Genomic DNA, 22,558 nt, shown 5'->3' on the forward strand with positions numbered 1-22,558 from the left:
ACCCTGCCCAATAAGAAAAGGAGGGAAAACAAAAAATAAGTGTAATCTGGGGGGCGGGGAGGGAATCAATTATTTTGATTTAAAAAGTAAAGCATGAGAGCACAGTACCTGACATTGTTGGTTTCATTTGAACAAATGAAAAAAATGCAGTGTTTTTACTTTTTTCCCCACTGTGTTGATTGTCTTAGGTATCTTTTAGACCTGTGGTTTTCAGCTTGGTGTTGCTAGACTCAATTTATAATAGGTGTCATTATTGGTATTTCAACAACCTAATAGAAATATTGCATTCATTCTTGGTGGATTTATTGCTTTGAGTTAGAAATATATCTCTGAATTCATATCACAAGTTGTTCTGAATCTCAGATTGGCAGTCTTTGGTAGAAGAAACAGGAAGATGATTTATTATTACTAAATAAATGCAGGAGATATGGTATGTATAGAAGAAAAACAGTGCAAGCGGTCCTAAGTGTGAAAAGGTTGGAGAATGTCCAACCTCTGATTTTACAAATAGGATAATTGAAGCTTGGGTGATTTTTTTAATTTGCCTGAGGGACAGTAAGTTAGAGGTGGTAAAGACTTGAACTTGTGTCTTTTGATTCTAAGATCTGGCGTTTGCCACTACACATTTATTTCCATATATATCACTTGCTGATAATTAAGAAAAAATAAATATTTTTTCTAAGAAATTCCACTAAAATAAGTATACATTTTATTGAAAGAATGTTTTGTATATCATTTACCAGAATCTTTTTTAAAAAACATTTAGGATGTTTCATAACATGGAAAATGTCCAAACTATTGTTTCAGATACCAGTTTGATATTTGGGTGGATCATGTAAAAACACTAAAATGGCTGAGAAAGCATGTGAAATGTTTGTTTTAACAATGGAACAGCCATCTGCATTACATGATTTTTCTTAAGACTTAAAAAACTTTAGTAATAGTCCATTTTTGAAAACACTCAACAGGCTTTTTGGGTGATGTTATTCAAGTGTATTGTTTTATTCCAAGCTTTCTGGTTTGTGTTAAGATGATTCATAGGCTTTTAGAGCTGAAAGAGATTTTCAAGTTCCTCTAGTCTGATTCATTTTACAGATCAAGAAAGCAAGGTAAAAAGGCTATCTGCTGCTACAACTCAAACTCAGATAGGGAGGCTTCAGTCTAGTACATTTACATTTACGACTGTACTATTATCTTTTCTTTGTTACACTTCGTGCTACTACAAAATGTCAGACTTTTTTATTTGCTATTTTTTAAAAATATTTTTTAAAGCAATTTTAGATTTACAACAAAATTGAGAGGACGGTACAGAGATTTCTCATATATTCCCCATCCCTGCACAGGCATAGCTTCCTGCATGATCAACGTCACTCACCAGAATGGTTTATTTTGTGTGTGTGTGTGTGTGTGTGTGTGTGTGTGTGTGTGTGTGTTTTGACAAAGGGTGAATCTGTGTTGACATATCATAATCACTCAAGTCTGTAGTTTACCTTATTAGGGTTCATTCTTGGTGTTGTACATTTTATAGGTTTGGACAAATGTCTGATGGTATATATATCCATCATTATAATATCATACAGAATATTTTCACAGCCCTAGAAATCCTCTGTGCTCTGCCTATTCATCTCTTCCTCTCTCCTCCAATCTTGACAACCACTGGTATTTTTATTGTTTTTGTAGTTTTTCCTTTTCCAGGGTATCATGCAGTTGGAATCATAGATACATACTCTTTTAAGATTGGCTTCTTTCACATAGTAACAAGCATTTAGGCTTCTTTCATGTCTTTTCAAGGCTTGATAGCTCATTTCTTTTTAGTACTCAGTAGTATTCCATTGTCTGGATGGATCATCGTTTATCCACTCACCTACCGAGGGACATCTTGGTTGCTTCCAAGTTTAGGCAATTATAAATAAAGCTGCTATGAACATCTATGTGCAAGTTTTTGTGTAGACATAGTTTCTGACTCCTTTGAAGAAATATCAAGAAGCACAATTGCTGGACTGTGTGGTTAAGAGTACTGTCTTCCAGAGTGGCTGTACCATTTTTGCATTGGCACCAGCAATGAATAGGAGTTCCTATAACTCTGTGTCCTTGTCAGCATTTGGCAATGGTGTCAGTGTGCTGGATTTTGGTTCTTTTAATAGGTGTGTAGTAGTATCTCATTTTTATTTGCATTTCCTTTGGGACATATGATGCAGAGCATCTTTTCATATGGTTATTTGCTATATATGTATCTCCCCCTCCACTCCCATCTGTATATCTTCTTTGGTGAGGTGTCTGTTAAGGTCCTTTTTAATTGTGGTGTTTGTTATCTTATTGTTGAGGTTTTAGAGTTCTTTGTGTATTTTGGACAACAGTCCTTTATCAAATGTATCTTTTGCAAATACTTTCTCCCAGTCTGTGACTTCCTTTGTAATTCTCATATTATTGTCTTTTTTTTTAGAATAGAAATTTTAATTTTAATGAAGTCTAGTTTATCAATTGTTTTTTCATGGATCTTGTTTTAATGTTACATCTACAAAGGCATTACCATACCCAAGGTCATCTAGATTTTCTCCCGTAATCTCTTCTCGAAGTATTATAGTTTTGGATTTTACATTTGGGTCTACTGGCTTTATGAAAGGCGTAAGATCTGTGTCTAGGTTAATTTTTGTGTTCATGGATGTCCAGTCATTTCAGTATCATTTGTTGAAGAGACTGTCTTTGCCCCATTGTATTGCCTTTGTTGCTTTGCCAAAGGTCAGTGACTATATGGGTGTGTATTTCTGGGTTCCCTCTTTTGTTCCTTTGATCTGTTTGTTCTTTCACTAATACCACATTATGATTACTGTAGCTTTATAGTGTCTTGAAGTTGGGTAGCATCAGTCCTCCAACTTTGTTCTTCACCTTCAATATTGTGTTGTTGGCTATTCTGGGGACTTTTGCCCCTCCATGTAAACTTTAGAATCAGTTTGTCAGTACTTATAAAATAACTTGCTAGGATTTTAATTGTGATAGCATGGAATCTATAGGTCAAGTTGGGAAGAACTGACCTCTTGACAATATTGAGTCTTCCTATCTGTGAACATGGGATATCTCTCCATTTATTTAGTTTGATTTTGTTCACCAGAGTTTTGTACTTTTCTTCATATAGATGTTTTACATATTTTGTTAGATTTATACGTAGTTATCTCATTTTTGGGTGCTAATGTAAATGGTATTGTGTTTTTAGCTTAAAATTCCACTTGTTCATTTTTGGTACATAAGACATTAACTATTTTTAAATTAAATTTTATTTTTTATTGTGGTTAAAAACATACATGAGACCTGCCCTTTCAACAAATTTTTAAATGCATAGTGTAGTATTGTTAACTGTAGACACAATGTTATACAGCAAATCCCTAGAATTTTTTCATCATGCATGACTGAAACTCTGTACTTATTGAGCAGCAACTCCCCATTTTCCCTTCTTCCCAGTCCTTGGCAGCCACCATTCTACTTTCTGTTTTCTGTGAGTTTGACTACTTTAGATAACTCATATATGTGGAATCATGTAGTATTTGTCTTTCTGTGACTGGTTTATATCACTTAGCATAATGTTCTCAGTGTTTATCCATGTTATTACATATGACAGGATTTCTTTCTTTTTGTAGCTGAGTAATATTCTATCATATGTATACACCACTCTTCTTTATCCATTCACCCACTGACAGACATTAGATTATTTCTCCTTTGCTATTGTGAGTAAAGCTGCAGTGAACACAAAGTGCAAATATCTCTTTAAGATCTCGTTTTCAGTTCTTTTGCATAAACACCCAGAATTGTGATTGCTGTTTCTCATGTGACAGTTCTTTTTATAATTTTTGAGGTATCCATACTGTTTTTCCATAGTGGCTTCACTATTTTACATTTGCACTAACAGTGTACAGGGGTTCAAATTTCTCTACATCCTTATCAAAACTTCCTTCCTTTTTTTTTTTTTAATGGTCATCCTACTGGGTGTGAGGTGTTGCTTTATTAAGGTTTTGTTTTGCATTTCCATGATAATTAGTGATGTCGAGCATCTTTTTATATACCTGTTGACCATTTGTATGCCTTCTTTGGAGAAATGTCTGTTCAAGTCCTTTCTTTGCACATTTTTAAATCAGATTATTAATCTTTTTGCTTTTGAGTTGTAGGAATCTTTTATAGATTTTGAGTTTTGCTCCCTTATAAGATAAATGGTTTGCAGATATTTTCTCCCATTCCATAAGTTGCCTTTTCACTCTATTGATTGTTTCCTTTTCTGTACAGAAGCTTTTTCATTTGATATAATCCCATTTGGTCTATTTTTGCCTATGTTTTTGGTATCATATCTGAGAAATCATTGCCTAGACCAATGTTATGAAACTCCCTAATTTTCTTCTAGGAGTTTTGTAGTTTGGGGTCTTATGTTTAAATCTTTAACCCATTTTAAGTTGACTTTTTTGTATATGGTATAAAATAAGGGTCCAATTTCATTCCTTTGCTTACAGAGATCCAGTTTGCCCAACACCATTTGTTGAAGAGGCTGTCTTGTCCCCATTGTAGTCTTGACACCATTGTCAAAGATCACGTGACCATATGTGTGTGAATTTATTTCTGGGCTTTCTATTCTGTTCCTTTGGTCAATATGTCTATCTTTATTCCAGTACCTCAGTGTTTTGATTACTATAGCTTTGTCATGTTTCAAAATGAGTCAGCATGGTTCCTTAAGATTATTTCTTCTTTCTCAAGACTGACTTGCCTCTCTTAGGTCTTTTGTAGTTCCATGTGAATTTTAGGATTTTTTTTTTCTTTAAAAAATGCTAGTGGTATTTAGATAAGGATTACATCAAATCTTTAGATTGTTTGGGTTGTATGGACACTGTAATAATACTAAATTTCACAATCCATGAGCATGGGATTTCTTTTCATTTATTTGTTCCATCTTTAATCCTTTGAGCAGTGTTTTATAATTTCCAGTGTACAAATTTTCACCTCCTTGGTTAAGAGAATTCTAAATATTTTATTCTTTTTGATGCTATTGTAAATGGATTGTTTTCTTAGTCCTTTTCAGATATCTTATTGTTAGTGTATAGAAATGCAACCGAGTTACAGGGGGGCAAACACTGAGAGCTTTCCCCCTAAGGTCAGGAACAAGACAGGGATGTCCACTCTCGCCACTGTTATTCAATATAGTATTGGAAGTCTTCGCCTCTGCAAGCAGACAACACAAAGAAATAAAAGGCATCCAAATCGGCCAGGAGGAGGTCAAACTTTCACTCTTCGCAGATGACATGATATTCTATATGGAGAACCCAAAAGATTCCACCAAAAAACTTCTAGAACTGATTCATGAATTCAACAAAGTTGCAGGATATAAAATCAATGCACAGAAATTAGTTGCATTCCTATATACCAACAATGAAGCAACAGAAAGAGAAATCAAGGAATCGATCCCATTTACAGTTGCACAAAAAAACCATAAAATACCTAGGAATAAATCTAACCAAAGAGTTGAAAAATAATAGAAAGCTTATGAAAGAAATTGAAGAAGACACAAAAATGTGGAAAAAGATTCCATGCTCCTGGATAGGAAGAACAAATATCGTTAAAATGTCAATACTACCCAAAGCAATCTACATATTCAATGCAATCTCTATCAAAGTAACACCAACATTCTTCACAGAGCTAGAACAAATAATCCTAAAATTTGTATGGAACCAGAAAAGACCCCGAAGAGCCAAAGCAATCTTGAAAAAGAAAACCAAAGCAGGAAGCATCACAATCCCAGACGTCAAGCTATACTACAAAGCTGTAATCATCAAGACAGTGTGGTACTGGCACAAGAACAGACACTCAGATCAATGGAACAGAATAGAGAACCCAGAAATGGACCCACAAACATATGGCCAACTAATCTTTGACAAAGCAGGAAAGAATATCCAATGGAATAAAGACAGTCTCTTCAGCAAGTGGTGCTGGGAAAAGTGGACAGAGACATGCAGAAGAATGAAGCTGGGCCACTTTCTTACACCATACACAAAAATAAAATAGATGAAAGACCTCAGTGTAACACAGGAAGCCGTCAAAATCCTCGAGGAGAAAGCAGGCAAAAACCTCTTTGATCTTGGCCGCAGCAACTTCTTACTCCACACATCTCCAGAGGCAAGGGAAACAAAAGCAAAAATGAACAACTGGGACCTCATCAAAATAAAAAGCTTCTGCACAGCCAAGGAAACAATCAGCAAAACTAAAAGGCAACCGACAGAATGGGAGAAGATATTTGCAAATGACATATCAGATAAAGAGTTAGTATCCAAAATCTATAAAGAACTTATCAAACTCAACACCAAAAAAAACAAATAATCCGGTAAAGAAATGGGCGAAAGACATAAATAGACACTTCTCTAAGGAAGACATCCAGATGGCCAACCGACACATGAAAAAATGCACAACATCACTCATCATCAAGGGAATACAAATCAAAACCACAATGAGATACCACCTTACACCTGTCAGAATGGCTAACATTAGCAACTCAGGCAATAATAGATGTTGGCGAGGATGTGGAGAAAGAGGATCTCTTTTGTATTGTTGGTGGCAATGCAAGCTGGTGCAGCCACTCTGGAAAACAGTAGGGAGGTTCCTCAAAAAACTAAAAATAGAACTACCCTACGACCCAGCAATTGCACTACTAGGCATTTATCCAAGGAATACAGGGGTGCTGTTTCGAAGGGACACATGCACCCGCATGTATATAGCAGCACTACCAACAATAGCCAAAGTATGGAAAGAGCCCAAATGTCCATCGATGGATGAATGGATAAAGAAGATGTGGTGTATATATACATACATATATATGTATATATATGTAAATATACATATATACATATATGTATACATACACACGTGTATATACATACATACATGTATATACATACACACACATATATACATACATACATACACACACAATAAAGTATTACTCGGCAATCAAAAAGAATGAAATCTTGCCATTTGCAACATGGAACTGGAGGGTATTATGCTAAGTGAAATGAGTCAGTCAGAGAAAGACAAAAATCATATGACTTCACTCATATGAGGACTTTAAGAGACAAAACAGATGAACATAAGGGAAGGGAAACAAAAATAATATAAAACCAGGGAGGGAGACAAAACAGAAGAGACTCATAAATATGGAGAACAAACTGAGGGTTGCTGGAGGGGTTGTGGGAGGGGGGGTGGGCTAAATGGGTAAGGGCATTAAGGAATCTACTCCTGAAATCATTGTTGCACTATATGCTAACTAATTTGGATGTAAATTTTAAAAAATAAAAAATAAAATTAAAAAAAATCCAACTGAGTTTTGTGTGTTGACTTTATGTCCTGTTAATTGCTGTGTTTACATATTAGATATAACAGTTGGTTTGTAGAATCTGTCATGTTTTCTGCATGTAAGATCATACAATCTATGGACAGAGATAATTTTACTTCTTTATAATTTGAATGCTTTCTATTTCTTTTTCTTGCCTAATTGCTCTGGTTAGAACTACTAACACTTATTAGTACTGAATAGAGGTGTCAAAAACATCCGTGCCTATTAAATGAAAAGCTAGACTATTTTTGTGAAGTCTGTTTCTCTTGCAGTATTAAGTTCCTGATGTCACCTTTCAGAGAGAGCAGTCTTTAGCATGTGCATGGTCACATGGGATGATAGTGGATTTAGTAGGGCTCTATTTTGCCCTCTTTCTAATCTCTGTTTTCTGCATCTGTTGATTTAACACTTAGCTTCTGGTTTCCACTAATTGTTGTCATATAGCCCTATAGTTTTCTTGGGACATAAATTATACCCAGTCTGAACCAATTAACTTTGGATCCCTTTTCAGAATAGTTTCTGAAGCCAGTATCTCAGGTTTTGACCCCAACGGCACTCTTCTTGGCTGTCTCTTTTCCTGGTTCTATCTGGGAAACTATGTTAGGTTTATAGTGTAGCTTCCTGATGTTTTCATGAAATTAGCAGACTCTTGTGAATTGCTAACCTCTAAAACCTCCAATGTTTCATGAGTGCTCTTAGGCTTAAACTTACCCACAATCCATTTCAAACAAACTAATTTCCTTTGGGGGAGCTTTAAAGCTCTGTTCTTATGGACTACCTCACCCCCTGAGCAGAATTTCTGAGTCACTGCTTTCCAGTGAGAATGGGGACAGTGGTCACTTCCCTGAGAATGCTTCATAAATGACCAGAGTGTTGGGCAGGGAAGGTACTCTCTGTTGTTCTTGGCTTGCCTTTCCTGACATGAACCTGCCTCGTATGATCAAGCTGAGGAGAGGCATATCAGTTCCCAAGTATTGTCAACCTGCTGTGCTTGTGTAGAGCCTTCATTGTATGAGTGGTGGCTGCATGGAAGAAGGATTGCCCGATTTCATGGCCATATATATGAGGAATTTAGATTTTTCAACTTGGAGCTGGGGGAAATGAGATATTCTGGTAGCCTGCCCTTCCTGGTGACATGCCATATTCCTTGACAGGAGATTGAGGAGAGAGAGCTTCCCCACCCCATCTTCTTAGCTGCATATGGGGGGAGGAAGTGGGTCATGGCTCAGTGCCACAGACTCTTGTTCGTACTGAGATTTGTTACATTTTCTTGATTAAATGTATAATAACTTCTGATGCAAAACCTGGAGTTAGGCTAAATGTCACAGTTTAAAGGCATGGTTCTCTACAAGACTGCCCTCACTTCTGATACCAGCTGCTAGGAGGGGATTTATAGGCTACTCTCACTTCTGACCAACTGTTCATAAATTCAAATTTTCTCATGACCCTTTAGATTTAATAATTCACTAGAATCACTCACAGAATCCAGGAAAGTCCTATACAAGATTATGGAATTGTTATAGCAAAAAGGACAAATCAGAACCAGCCAAAAGAAGAGACATATAGGGTGAGATCTGGGAGGCTCCCAAACAGAAAGCTTCCAGTGTCCCTTTCCCATGAGTCAGGATGGATCATCACCTCCCCCCCGCCCCCCACACACACGATGTGTAATATTGCCAACCAGAGGGGACTCACTCAAGTTTCCAAAGTTGTCCAGAATTTTTATGAGCTTTCATTTTATAGGCATAATTGAATCATTCATTGGCCATGAGGTTGATACCAGTCTCCAACTCTCTCTCTCTTTCTCAGAAATTTGACTGATATCATTTGATTCAAAGCTCCAACTATCTAATCACATCATTGGTCTTTCTGACATGGCCATCACCCATCTTGAATCATCTTGTTAGCATAAACCCTGATGTGGTCCAAAGGGTCCCCCATGAATAATAAAGACACTCCTGTCACTCAGGAAATTCCAAGGATTTAGAGACTACCTCCCAAGAACTGGGGACAGAGTCCAGCCAAATGGGAAAATGTCTTATTTGCTGTATGTACTTGGAACAATTTCTAGAGACTTAAATTTTTTTTTTCATTAATACTCTTCAGTTATGGTTGTTTGATGTGGGTGGGTTAATAGATCTCCTATGTCATTTGAAATAGAATGTCTTGTTTTTTTTTTAATTAATATTTATAAGATATGCCTTATTTTCCCTATCCTTTTAGTTTTAACTTGCCTATATCATAATATTTGAAGTGAGTTTCATTTAGACAGCATGTAGCTGGGTCTTAATTTTTAATCTACTCTGCCAGTCTCCTTTTAACTCATGTATTTAGGTCATTTACATTCAATGTAATCATTGGTATGCTATGGTTTATGTCTGCCATCTTATTTCTTTTTTCTATTGTTGTTTTTTTCTTGCCTCCTGTGGGTTACTGGGTCACTGTTTAGAATTCTACTTTGATTATCTAGACTTTCTTTGCGTTTATCTCATTATATAGCCATTTTAGTGCTTGTCTTAGTGCTTAGTGCTTGCTCTCATAATGTGTCAGTTTATGGATACTGTCATTTTACACTTTGGAGTGAAGTATAGAAATCTTACCTCTCTTTTTATCCCTTTACCTTTCTTATTTATAATTGTCTTAAGAATTTCCTCTCTATGTATTTATGTAAGTATGTATGTATGTATGTGTGTATGTATTTATTTAGTAAACTTAGTGCCCAGGGTGGAGCTTGAACCCATGACCCTGAGATTGAGAGGTGCATGCTCTAGTGACTGAGCCAGTCAGGGACCCCTCCTCTATATACATTTAGACTAATTTATACATTTAGTATAATTTTTGCTTTGTCTGGAAAATATAATTTAAAAAAACCTCAGCGAAGAAACAAATTCTAGTATTTTTACCCATATTATTTATTTACCATGTTTTTTTTCCCTTCTTTCTGTTCTGTAGTTCTTTCTTTTTTGTTTCCTTTCTGCTAAAGGTCTCGGTGTATCCATTCTTGTAGCATGGGTTTACTGGTAAAAATCATCTTAGTTTTCCTATATCTGAGAATGCTTCACTTTCCCCTTCATTCCTAAAGTATATTTTTGCTGGGTATAGGATTCTGGGTTGACAATACTTCCACCCATCTTCCCCCTAGCACTTGATAAATATTGTGCTATTTCCTTTTGACACCCATGGTTTGGGATGAGAATCCACTGTCATTTAAATTGTTTTTCCCCTGAGGTTAAGTTTTGCTTTTTCTCTAACTTTCAAGATTCTTTTTCTTTTTATTCAGTTTTTGGAAGTTTAATTATGATGTGTTTTGTTGTGGATTTCTTTATATTTATCCTGCTCTGGGTTCACACAACATTTTGAATGTGTATAGTTTATGTCTTTTGCCATTTGGGGCATTTTCAGCCATTATTTATACTTCAGTACTTTTTTAGACCCACCTTCTTTCTCCTTTCCTTCTGGAACACCAGCAGCACAAATTTTAGTTCTTTTGTTGTAGTTTCACTGATCCCTGAGGTGTTCTTCATTTTATTTCTAGTCTTTTTTTCCCCTCTCTTGTTCATATGAGGTAATTTATATCTTTTTTTCAACTTCCGCTTCACTAATTCTTTCCTCTGTTCATTCTGCTGTTGAAACCACCCACTGAGATTTTTATTTCAATTAATGTGTATTTTAGTTCCAAAATTACCATTTTGTTTTTCTTTTTACCTTCCATTTATTTGCTGAGACTTTCTATTTGCTAAAGCTTTCTATTTTGCAGTTGTTTCAAGCATGTTTTTGCTTGCTTAATTGAAGCATTTTTATCATAGCTGCTTTAACATTGTTGTTGATTTTTTAAAAATCTCTGTCCTCTCAGTATTGGCATCTTTTGATGTTTTTTCATTCAGTTTGAGGTCTTCATGTTTCTTAATATGATTTGAAATTTTTTATTGAAAACTGTATATTTTCTTAGTATACTATGAGACTGGGTATTTTGTACACCTTCTGTTTCCATTTTGGGGTGTTTTTTTTTTTTGGTGTTTTGTTTTGTTTTTTCAGTGATACCACTTGGCCTGTGGAGTAGGGGTGCCACCTTGTTACTGTTAGTTGCTAATACAAGTCCAGTTTCTCTATTCTACCTCCAATGATAACCCAGGGTGGAGGACTCTTCATTATTACTGGATAGAATGGGAATTCTGGCTGCACATAGTCTTCATTGATACCACAATGGAGATAACCTTTTCACTGCTAGGTGATGATTAAAATCCTGACTCTCCAATGTTCCTCTCCAGGCAACACTCTAACAGGGAGGGGAAAGGGCTTCTCATTACTGCTGGGTAGGGGTAGGGTAGATGTCCAGGCTTTCTGTGATCTCCATTGATACTATAGGATGAGGTCAAAGTCCCAGATTCCTACTAGGCTTCTCCAGTACCATCACAGTGGAGGTGATGGGGAGTCTTATTATATAGCTTGATGGCGGTAAAAGCGTAGGCTCCCAACTTGGCCTTTGGTGTTATAGGTGAGAATAGGAAAACAGTTTTTTGTGTGTGTGCTTGGCTGAAGTAAGTAGTTTTTGTATGAGTTTTCTGTCTTACTAGACTGTTTCTTTCCTCGTCTTAAAAATGAGTTTGTTATTTTTGCAAGGAGATTTTTAACATTAGATACATTACTTAATATTTATATTGTTCTGGGGTGCCTGGGTGGCTCAGTCAGTTGAGCGTCTGACTTCAGCTCAGGTCAGGATCTCGCTGTTTGTGAGTTCAAGCCCCGTGTCGGGCTCTGTGCTGACAGCTCAGAGCCTGGAGCCTGTTTCAGATTCTGTGTCCCCCTCTCTCTGCCCCTACCCCACTCATGCTCTGTCTCTCTCTGTCTCTCAAAAATGAATAAACATTAAAAAAAATTTTTTTTAAATATTTATATTGTTCTAATCAGTTCATTTTTATTTATAGTATTGTGGAATTAGTCATAACTTTCTGAGTAATACATAGACTAATTTGGAATAGATTATTAAATCAGAATATATATCATATAAGGAGAATTAAAAGAGTTATGTGGATTAAGTTCTTTCATCCTAAAGCTACACTTTTTCTGTTATGTTAAACTAATACTTGAAGTTACTTTCTCACAACAAATAAAATTATGATGCTGACTGAGCACGTTATTTTTACACGTCTTCCCAAAGGGTGGTTTCACAATGCAAATCTTTTTCTTTTTTTTAAAAGTGATTTCTGCCTGGCTCCTATTTCTAGCTTTTCTATCATGCTACTTGAGAGACACTCTGGTTCATTGAGCCTAGAAAATAGGTTTGAAATGAAAACCGGGAGACACCTCATATTAAGTTCAATATCTTGACACTTTCTTTTCTCTGTGCTGGTGTTAGAATATTTCAAGACTCATTTCCATAGAAATTAAACGTACAGATGCAAAGAATAAGAGTTTTTGTTTTCATATTTGTTTATTTTACAGATTGAAGGGTAGTTACATGTGCTAACCCCAAAAGCCAGATGCCGAGTTGCAGTCCCAAGCCTTGCTGCTTACCATCTGTAACTTTGAGAGGTCACCATGACCTCTCTGAGCCTCAGGGCCTTCAACTGGAAAATGGACAAAATCATAATTCCTGTGTCAGAGCGTTATTGTGAGGATTACTGAGCTAATCTATGCAAAGCCTGCTGTCTAGTAAGGTCTATATGAATGTTACCTATGCTTATTCTTGTTTTATGAGCTCTCTGGAACAGATGCTTGGGATGCTAGCAGGGGAATAGTGAGTGCAATGTTAGGGGCTGCTGCAGCAGCCATTTCAGTGTGTGTTTCTTCCTCCTGAGAGACTGGTCATTTGTGTCATATGGCAGGCTTACATAATGCATTTTTCAGGGTTTGTTTTTTTGTTTTTTGTTTTGATTTTTACAGTTTTTGGTAAGTAGTCATTAATGGATTTTTTCTGTGAAGAAAAAAACTAATGGTCTTTATTTTGTCAGAAACATTTTAACCCCATTTAAATAAATGCATAATTGAACATGGCTCATTATGTTCACAAGCTGCTCTCAAACTTCATTTTTACTGTACCAGTTTTGTCTCACTTGGTAGAAATGTTCATGGTTCTGTCTTTTTTGAACAGAACAGATTTGTTCTATATAAGCCAGCTGAGACTTTGTTTATTATTAAGGTGAATCGTGAATTTATTCATGATACTCACGTCCTTATCCTTTGTCATTATATACTTTCAAGTTTTCTTTTTTAAAGAAAAAACAACTGTTCAGCCCTTGGTTTTGAAAACTCTTGACTAACCCCTTTTCTTGGCTAAGATAGTGTACATATGTACAGTGGAACAAACTTTCCAAAGGCATTTCCCAGTTCATTTGAATTTTTTTCAAACAATGTTTTTGTTTCAAAAAATAAAAATTTTTTTGTTTTAACAAAAATTTCAAAAAACTCCTTTTGTTGCTATTATTACTTTTAGCTTTTTAAAGAAAATTTATCATTTACCATTTTGTGGTTCCCCTCCTCCCCATCGCACAGCTGAAATAATGAAGGCACAGTCTCTTTTAGGTGCGCAGGGTGCTGTGTCATGACCCTTCCGGTCAGGCCTCTGCCCTGGGGTTGCACCTGTTGTGGATCAGGGCTGGCACTTTTCCCTCTTGGTACTGTGCTCTCCAGAAGACTTTCATATCATGCCAAAAAGTTCTGTTGGTAATTTAATTCATAAACATTCACCAAACTAATAATTTCACATATATCATGTTAAATGTAGCTCCCCCCCCCCCCACCGCCAAAAGAAGAAAAAAGACCAATAAAATGCACAAATTAAAAAATTAGTGCTGTCCAACTCTAAGGGCAAGAACAGGGTTAGTTTTTAACCACTGATTTAAGGTATACTTTTTGAGCACATTAAAATACATCATTTTGTTCATTTGTTCAATAATGACTCCTTTTTCAATGTAGCTGTTTCTTTAATCCAGAACAGCTTTAGTCTCATCTGCAATGTGAAATGTGATCAAATTTTTGCTAATTGGGAGCTTTACCTTCCAAAATGATTCTTAAACTGACCTTAAAAAAGAAACTTCTAGGGGCGCCTGGGTGGCTCAGTCGGTTAAGCGTCAGACTTCAGCTAAGGTCATGATCTCACTGTTTGTGGGTTCGAGCCCCATGTCAAGCTCTGCTGACAGTTCAGAGCCTTGAGCCTGCTTTGAATTCTGTGTCTCCTCTGTCTGCTCCTCTCCCACTCATGCTGTGTCCCTCTCTCTCTCTCTCTCAAAAATAAATATAAAAAAAAAAATGTTTTAAAAAAAAAGAAACTTGTAACAAATTCTTTACCTGTTTATTTGATTTTTTTCATTGTATTGCTTTTAGCCAACATTTTCCCTTTTTAGTTTGATTTTCAGGAGAATTTTTTTCTAATTTTGTATTAATTGATTCTTGTCTCTATCTAAATAGCTTATATTTGACTTAAAAGTTAGAACTAAGGACCTTGATTGAGCCTCAGCTGGAAGACAGGTTGATACTGAGCTGTTTGGAAAGGGAGAGGTGGGGTCCCCTAAAAATACCATCCTATTCCATTGTATCTCAGTGACAGGGCAGCAGAAAGTGGGAGATTTCTAAGATCCAGTCAGGCTCCTTGCCAAAGATCATGAGAAGATGGATTGGCTATTCATATCTGCACTCCAGGAAGATGGCCATGGTGGTTCCATTGGTTCCTTCTTTTTTTTTTTTTTTTTTTAATTTTTTTTTTTTAATGTTTATTTATTTTTGAGACAGAGAGAGACAGAGCATGAATGGGGGAGGGTCAGAGAGAGGGAGACACAGAATCTGAAACAGGCTCCAGGCTCTGAGTTGGCAGCACAGAGCCCGACGCGGGGCTCGAACTCACGGACCGTGAGATCATGACCTGAGCCGAAGTCGGACACTTAACCGACTGAGCCACCCAGGCGCCCCTCCATTGGTTCCTTCTTGGGCTACATGTGCACTCATCTAATAAATAGCCCTGAGCTTACCTGGGAAAGAAAGAGTACCAGCCCTAAGCCAGAGCCTAGGAAACCAGGGACGGTGCATCAGGCAGAGGCAGGGGCAAAGCTGCAGACCCCAAGGCATAGGCACTGCCAATGCCAGCCCTGCTTACTCTTGGGGCCATATCCAGTGCTAGTGCCACTGTCCTTCTTGCCTCAGCGGCACCTTCTTCTGGGGCCTCTGTACTGAGGGAGAGGCCCAGAGAAACATAGCAGTGCTTTCATGTAATTGTAATTTAACAAGTTGTAAAAGTAGTGCAGAGGGTTTGCATGTGCCCATCACTCGGTTTCTCCCAATAGTGACATTTTATATAATTACAGGACATTCACAAAACCAGGAAATTGACATGGGTACAATACAATGAACTAGACTATAGACCTTCCTTAGATTTCATGAATTTTCATAGAGGTGAAAAATCACTGTAAGCCTGATAAATCATGTTGCTCATGCTTTTCTCAAATTTCCTGTTTTGAAACAGTAGTCTGTTTCCTAGTTTTTAAGATTTTTTTAAAATAACAATTTGTTTCTGAAACTTTAAAGATAAAGTGTATTGAGTGGATCAGAATGATGTTAAGAGATATTACCATCATTAAGACACACAAGGGAAAGTTAGTGAGTAGCAAATGCTACAAAGGCAGACTTTATGTTTATCAGCAGGAAAATCAGCCATACGCTTGACTCTGCCGCTTGAATCTTTGGCTGCCACTTGAATCTTTGGACAAAAGATTTTTAAAAAAAGAAAAACTCATTAGGCATCAGTTTTGCCAGTAGCAACCAAGTAACTTTTCAGATAACCAATTCAAAAAGTTGAGGGCTGTTTTAAGATAATTGATGCTAATCAGGAAGCATGCCTGTTTTCTGAGATAGCAATCAACAAAATATTCTTTCTCATCAGAGAAGAAATAAAAATCTGAGGCATCAGCTTTCAAAATATGCACAAATAATTTACTTTCTTATTAAAATTTGGTGAATCGTCCATGATAGTAACTAAGTAGAAGCAGAGTCTATATTTCAATCAGAGGAAATTGCCACCCCACCATTCTGGTCCTTCTCTCACTTACAAACAAGTATTTTTATCCCTATGTGAATTATTAATTTTTTTTGTTATGCAAAACTTACTGTGACAGAAGGAGACCTGAGTATTATTAGGTATTTTTTTAGTATTTACTAAAAAACATTTAGGGGCCCCTGGGTGGCTCAGGTCAAGCGTCCAGCTTCAGCTCAGGTCATGATCTCGTGTACATGGGTTCGAGCCCCACATTGGGCTCTGTGCTGACAGCTCAGAGCCTGGAGCTTGGCTTTGGATTCTTTGTCTTCCTCTCTCTCTGCCCCTACCTTGCTTGTGCTCTGTTTCTGTCTCTCAAAAAATAAAATGTTAAAAAGAAATATTTACTCCAACAGTTTTGTGACAAAAATTCAAAAAATTAAAAGCTTTGGTATAAAAAGTGACAAATTTATTTTACTAAGAAGCAGCTGTGCACTCATTCCATGGACTTGCAGAGAAATCCTTCCATATAGACTGGCATTAACCATTTGCATCAGTCTAGTGACATTATCCTTCTTACTGCATTGACTTGCCCTGTTGTTCTGATGCCCTGATACCAACTACTACTCAGTGACATTTATGTTCTTCAGCCTTTCTCAAAGAGGACATTACTGAACATTGAAAGGCAAGGTTCTCCTGAGTTTGCTTATCTGCACATATGATAAAATCCTTTAAGAGATCTTGATTCAAAATGTCCTCTACAACTCTTCTGGTAAAGACTGAAGCTCCATAAAGATGTTCCAGGAGGTTTTGCACGAACCAGAGGGTTCACATACACATTTGAAAGAAGCACAAACCCAAGGGGAAAAACATGTAAAATGTTCATGATGGTCTGGCATTCCTCATTTTGTAAGATGTCCCAGTCCCTGGCAAGTTTGGGCTTTTAAAATCCTGTTTGACACAGGAAACAAAAGTAAACATGAACTATTAGGACTTAATCAAGATAAAACTGTTTCATCTACACAGTTAAGGAAACGGTCAACAAAACTAAAAGGCAGCCTCCAGAATGGGAGAAGATACTTGCAAGTGACATATCTGATAAAGCATTAGTATCCAAAATCTATAAAGAACTTCTCAAACTCAACACCCAAAACCAAATAATCCAGTTGAGAAATGGGCAGAAGACAGGAATAAACATTTTCCAAAGAAGACATCCAGATGGCTAACAGGCACAGGAAAAGAAGCTTAGTATCACTCATCATCAGGGAAATACAAGTCAACACCACAATGAGATACCACCTCACACCTGTCAGAATGCCTAAAATTACCAACACAGGAAGCTACAGATGTTGGTGAGGATGAAGGGGAGGTAAAGGGGAGCCCTCTTACACTGTTGGTGGGAATGTATACCGGTACAGCTACTTTGGAAAACAGTGTGAAGGTTCCTCAAAAAGTTAAAAGTAGAACTACCTTATGACCCAGCAATTGTATTACTAGGTATTTATCCAATGGTAAAAAAATACAGATTCAAAGGGGCACATGCACCTCCATGTTTATAGCAGCACTATCAACAATAGCCAAACTATGGAAAGAGCCCACATGTCCATCAACTGATGAATGGATAAAGAAGATGTGTGTGTGTGTGTGTGTGTGCGCGCACACACACACACACACACACACACACACACACACACTGAAATATTACTCAGCCATCAAAAAGAATGAAATCTTGCCTTTGCAACCACTTGGATGGAGCTAGAGTAATAAAAATGCCCATTTCATATGGTTATTATGGGGAGCTAAATGAGATAATTAATGTAAAGTGCTAGCATAATACCAGTGTTGTATCTACAAGGTAGCTGTGTGCAATGGTTACAAACTGATAGTATGAAGATGGGAGGCAAAATCTAGGACAAAAGACAGATGATGGGAGAATGGGTTCAGGACATCCTAAGAGCATGAATATAATAGGATATAGCAGGCTTGAGCAAGGGAAATACATTTGAAGTCCATGAGCAAAACTGAGGTCCAAACTAACAGGAAATAAGGCACAAGCCTAGGTGGTTACATGAGAAGAAGTTTATCCTGCATAGTAATCAAATGTAAATTAATGTAACAGTGAAATATTATAGTGTCAATAATTATTTAGAATAACTAAAGCCTGTTTCAACAGAAGGATGAGAAATCAGGTTTAGTTACACAATGCTAATAGAAGTATAGATTGTTGGGGAACCTGTGTGGCTCAGTTGGTTAAGCAGTCGACTTCTGCTTGGGTCATGATCTCACGGCTTGTGAGCCCACACAGCGTTCTGTGCTAACAGCTGGGAGCCTGGAGCCTGCTTCCGATTCTGTGTATGTCTCTCTTTCTCTGCCCCTCCTCCCCCCCCCCCCTCAAAAATAAATAAACATTAAAAAAAATATTTGGAAGTATAAATTGTTATAGGTTTCCAGGAGGCCTAATTGGCAAAATAAGTTAGAGTCCTTAAGTATTTGTAGCCTAAATTACACTTTGATTCTACTTTCAGAATCTTTACCCTTCTGAAAAGCTACTTAAATTTACAACAGGAAGAACCTAAACGAATTGTGACCAGTGCATTTACTCCGTTACTAATATTCAAGTTGAAAATCATTCAGTGGTTGACTGCAGAAATCCACATGTGTCTTTATACTCTTTCAACAACTATTCTACTAGTTGAGCTCTGTAGAAAGGAATCTTCTTTATTCGTGAAGAAAAGTCAATGCAGGCTTTACTGTAGAATAAGGGAGTCTGAACCCTGCGTGAGTTCTTATACTGTGAGGTAATGCCTCTCTTGAGTGTTGAGAGAGCATTTTTGTTGCTTTATAATATTGTTATTGGCAAGCCCGTTACTGCTGTATAATAACAATACTGAAGTAATGCTGTTAGTTTCTTGATTTCTTAAATTGAGTGTCGAATTTAGAGTCATAACATTTAAATTATTCTTCAAATAAGAGTTACATGTGGTATTTATGCAGCTAGTGAAAAAACAAAAACCAATAAGACATTTCATTTATCAAATTGGTAAATATTTTTACAACTTTATTGAGGTATAATTGAAGTATAATAAGCTGCACATAAGGTATTCAGTTTGATCACTTTTGACATATGACCTGTTTTTACTTACAGCACTTCTGACACCAAATATATGGGGATCTTTTTCCCCATACCAACCAATTCTCCAATTTTCCAGAAACCAGTTGGGTGTCCGACAGTTCCACTCAATTCTGACACTACCCAGAATGGAAAGTAGACTCCCACAGATAAGGACACTGTCGCACAAGACTGCCCCACTTCAGATGCCAGGCACAAGTCCTTTGCTGCCACCTGTACTTCTGGCCAACAGGCTATAAATTTAGGGGGTTCCCTCGACCCCTTCCTCAAGTTTGATCATGTGCTAGAATGACTTACAGAACTCAGGAAGATATTTTATTTACTATCACTGGTTTATTATAAAGGATATAACGTGAACAGTTAGAAGGGTCTGGACCACAGCAGTTGGCATCGGGATGCACCAAACCTCCCAGCATGTCAATATGTTTGAAACTCAGGAGGTCTCCGAGCTTCATCATTTGGGGGCTTTTTATGGAGGTTCCATTACATAGACATGATTGATTAAATCATTGACCGTTGGTGCTTGAACTCAAATCTTTAGCTCCTCTCACCTCCCCAGAAGTGAGGTTCTTATTTTGGTATTGGATATTATTTAAAGATCTTCTCCCTTTTCTACACTAACAGAAAGCAGAGGCGCAAAGATGTTTTAATAATAATAATATCCAATACCAAAATAGGGGAAAAAGGTACTTTCATTTATGAATATAGGAATGTGAAATTGTTATAACTTTTGTGGAGCTGTGCCAATTTGGAGCAAATTGTTAGCGTCAAAAAACACCTAAAATGCATGTTGTTCAAACTAGCAATTCTGTTTCTAACTTAAAGAAATAAATTTTCTTATAAACAAGGATTTAAAAACAAAAATGTTTATCACTATGTTGTTTACAGTTACAAAAATTTGGAAACAAGTTAGATGTCCAACAATATGGGCTTGTTTAAGGTAATAGTTTGTATAATTAAATATTATGCTTTAATATTAGTAGTAAAAGTCTATTGTTTTATAAACAACAGGATCATATGGTATTCCTGTGTTTTAGCACATTTTTTCACCTCAACAACAAAAAAGAGTTCATATAAAAAATGTTAAAACTGTATCTTTAAAGCAAAATGTTAAAAATAGTCCTCTGTTTAGTGAGATTTATCTGTATTTTTTCCAGTGCATATATTTTTTAAGTTTATTTATTTATTTTGAGAGAGAGAGAGAGAGAGAGGAAGAGAGGGAGAGAGCACATCTCCGCACAAGTGAAGAAGGAGCAGAGAGAGAGGGAGAGAGAATCCCAAGTAGGCTCCATGCAGTCAGCACAGAGCCTGACATGGGGCTCAAATTCACAGACCGTGAGATCATGACCTGAGCTGAAATCAAGAGTCAGATGCTTTACTGACTGAGCCACCCAAGTGCCTTGACGCATATTTTCTTTAAAAAATTTTATTTGAAATTTTTTCCTGATTATAAAACTAACACAGAAGCATAAAATCAATCCATAAAATTGGACTGATATATGAATTTGAGCTATAAATTATTTTATAAAATAACTTCTTTGTTTTGATGTTATCAGGATAAAGTCCTTGGAGTTTGGCCCTCCCTACCTCCATTTTTTACCTTTTGCAGTTCCCACCTCCCTCTTCATGCCCTAGTGGTAAGGAAATGCCTGAGGTTTCCTGGCACACGCATTCGGCCGGTCCCTGCCTTTGTCTGTCTGCCTTTAGTTTTCTTCCTCCTCAGCTTTATTCTCCTTATCCCTTGAAATCTGCTGTCAGATTTCAGCATGTTCAGGCATGTTCGAGAAGCCTTTCCTGAGCTCCTAGTGCTTAACCTTTCTCATCCCACTGCTCTCTAGATTCATTTCTTCTGAGCCACCTGCCACATATTAGCCCTTTTCATTTTCCTCTGCCAACAGAATGAGCCTCACTGGAGGTCAGGACAGTATTGGTTAGCACAGCACCTAGAACCTAGCAATAGAAGCTTAACTATGTGTGTGTACACGCACGTGTATAACTGAACAGTAGAAATAAAGATGTGATGGGATCAAGTAGCATGGAGTGTTGGAAGAAGTGTGAATATATCTGCATGACTGGAGCATGAGATCTTTATGAAGAATTTAGATGAGGATAGAAATGTAAGGAGGAGCCAGATAATTAAGGGATTAATATGGCATCCCAAGGAATTTGGATTTTATAGCATAGTGATGGGAAGCCAGAAAAGATGTTTATGTAAGAAAATCACTAGCCTTAGCATTTTTCAAAGTGTTAGTTGTTATCAATGTTATGTAAAAAACTGGGATTTGGAATTTTTGAACCACTATATTGGACTCCTGAAATTAATATAACACTGTATGTTAACTATACTGGAATTAAAATCTAAATTAAAAAAAAAACTTAGATATAAAATAAATTTGGGAAGTCCTGGGTAAAACCAAGTTGAATAGATTTTTATTCTTTTGGACTTCTCAGTCTTTACTATGCTAATATGCATTTTTAATCCTCCAAAAGGTAGGTATGTGTGTGTGTGATATAATTTACATTATTTCCCAGATTTATTTATCATAGAACACTTCTATTTGGGACTATGTTATAGACATTTGGGGAAATAGACACTAGTATCAGTGAAACCTTTTAGTGATTGTTACAGTAGTTCAGGTGAGAAACATTGAAGGCTTGAATCAGAAGGTTAATGGTTGGAGAGAGAGAGAGAGAGAGAGAGGAGAGAGAGGCAGGCAAGAGCATGGTAATTAGGTTTTATCTGTCAGAACACATTCTCCAGAAGTGGTGATTTCTCAGTAATTTTATAAGATAGCATGATTTGTGATTTGCTAATATCTGATCCAAAGACATTAGAACAAGCAGTGTGAAATGCAGTTTGAAACATCTCTGAGATAAATGGTGGTCAGAGGAAAGTGCTTCTATTTATATGTTTACAACCCCACCAACTGATAACATAGCCCCAGGCTCACTCCTTTTGGTATCAGAACCTGTCCACCGTCTGGCATGAACTAATGCACTTGATGATGAAGGGACAGATTCTAGACTGAATATGGTGACTACTTGTTACTGGGTGAGGCAAAGCCAGGAGTCTAGGTTGGACAACCGAACAGATAGATGGTGGTATCAT

General features: G+C 36.9%; 1 protein-coding gene across 16 annotated transcripts in view; it reads left to right on the plus strand.

Annotated features, from left to right (window-relative positions):
• The window catches only part of STAU2 (staufen double-stranded RNA binding protein 2), a 310,752-nt gene that overhangs the window by 162,460 nt on the left and 125,734 nt on the right, over positions 1–22,558 (plus strand). The gene's annotated exons all lie outside the window — the stretch shown is intronic.

This window comes from Leopardus geoffroyi, chromosome C3 (assembly GCF_018350155.1).
Source record: "Leopardus geoffroyi isolate Oge1 chromosome C3, O.geoffroyi_Oge1_pat1.0, whole genome shotgun sequence".
In the NCBI taxonomy this organism is placed as follows: domain Eukaryota; kingdom Metazoa; phylum Chordata; class Mammalia; order Carnivora; family Felidae; genus Leopardus; species Leopardus geoffroyi.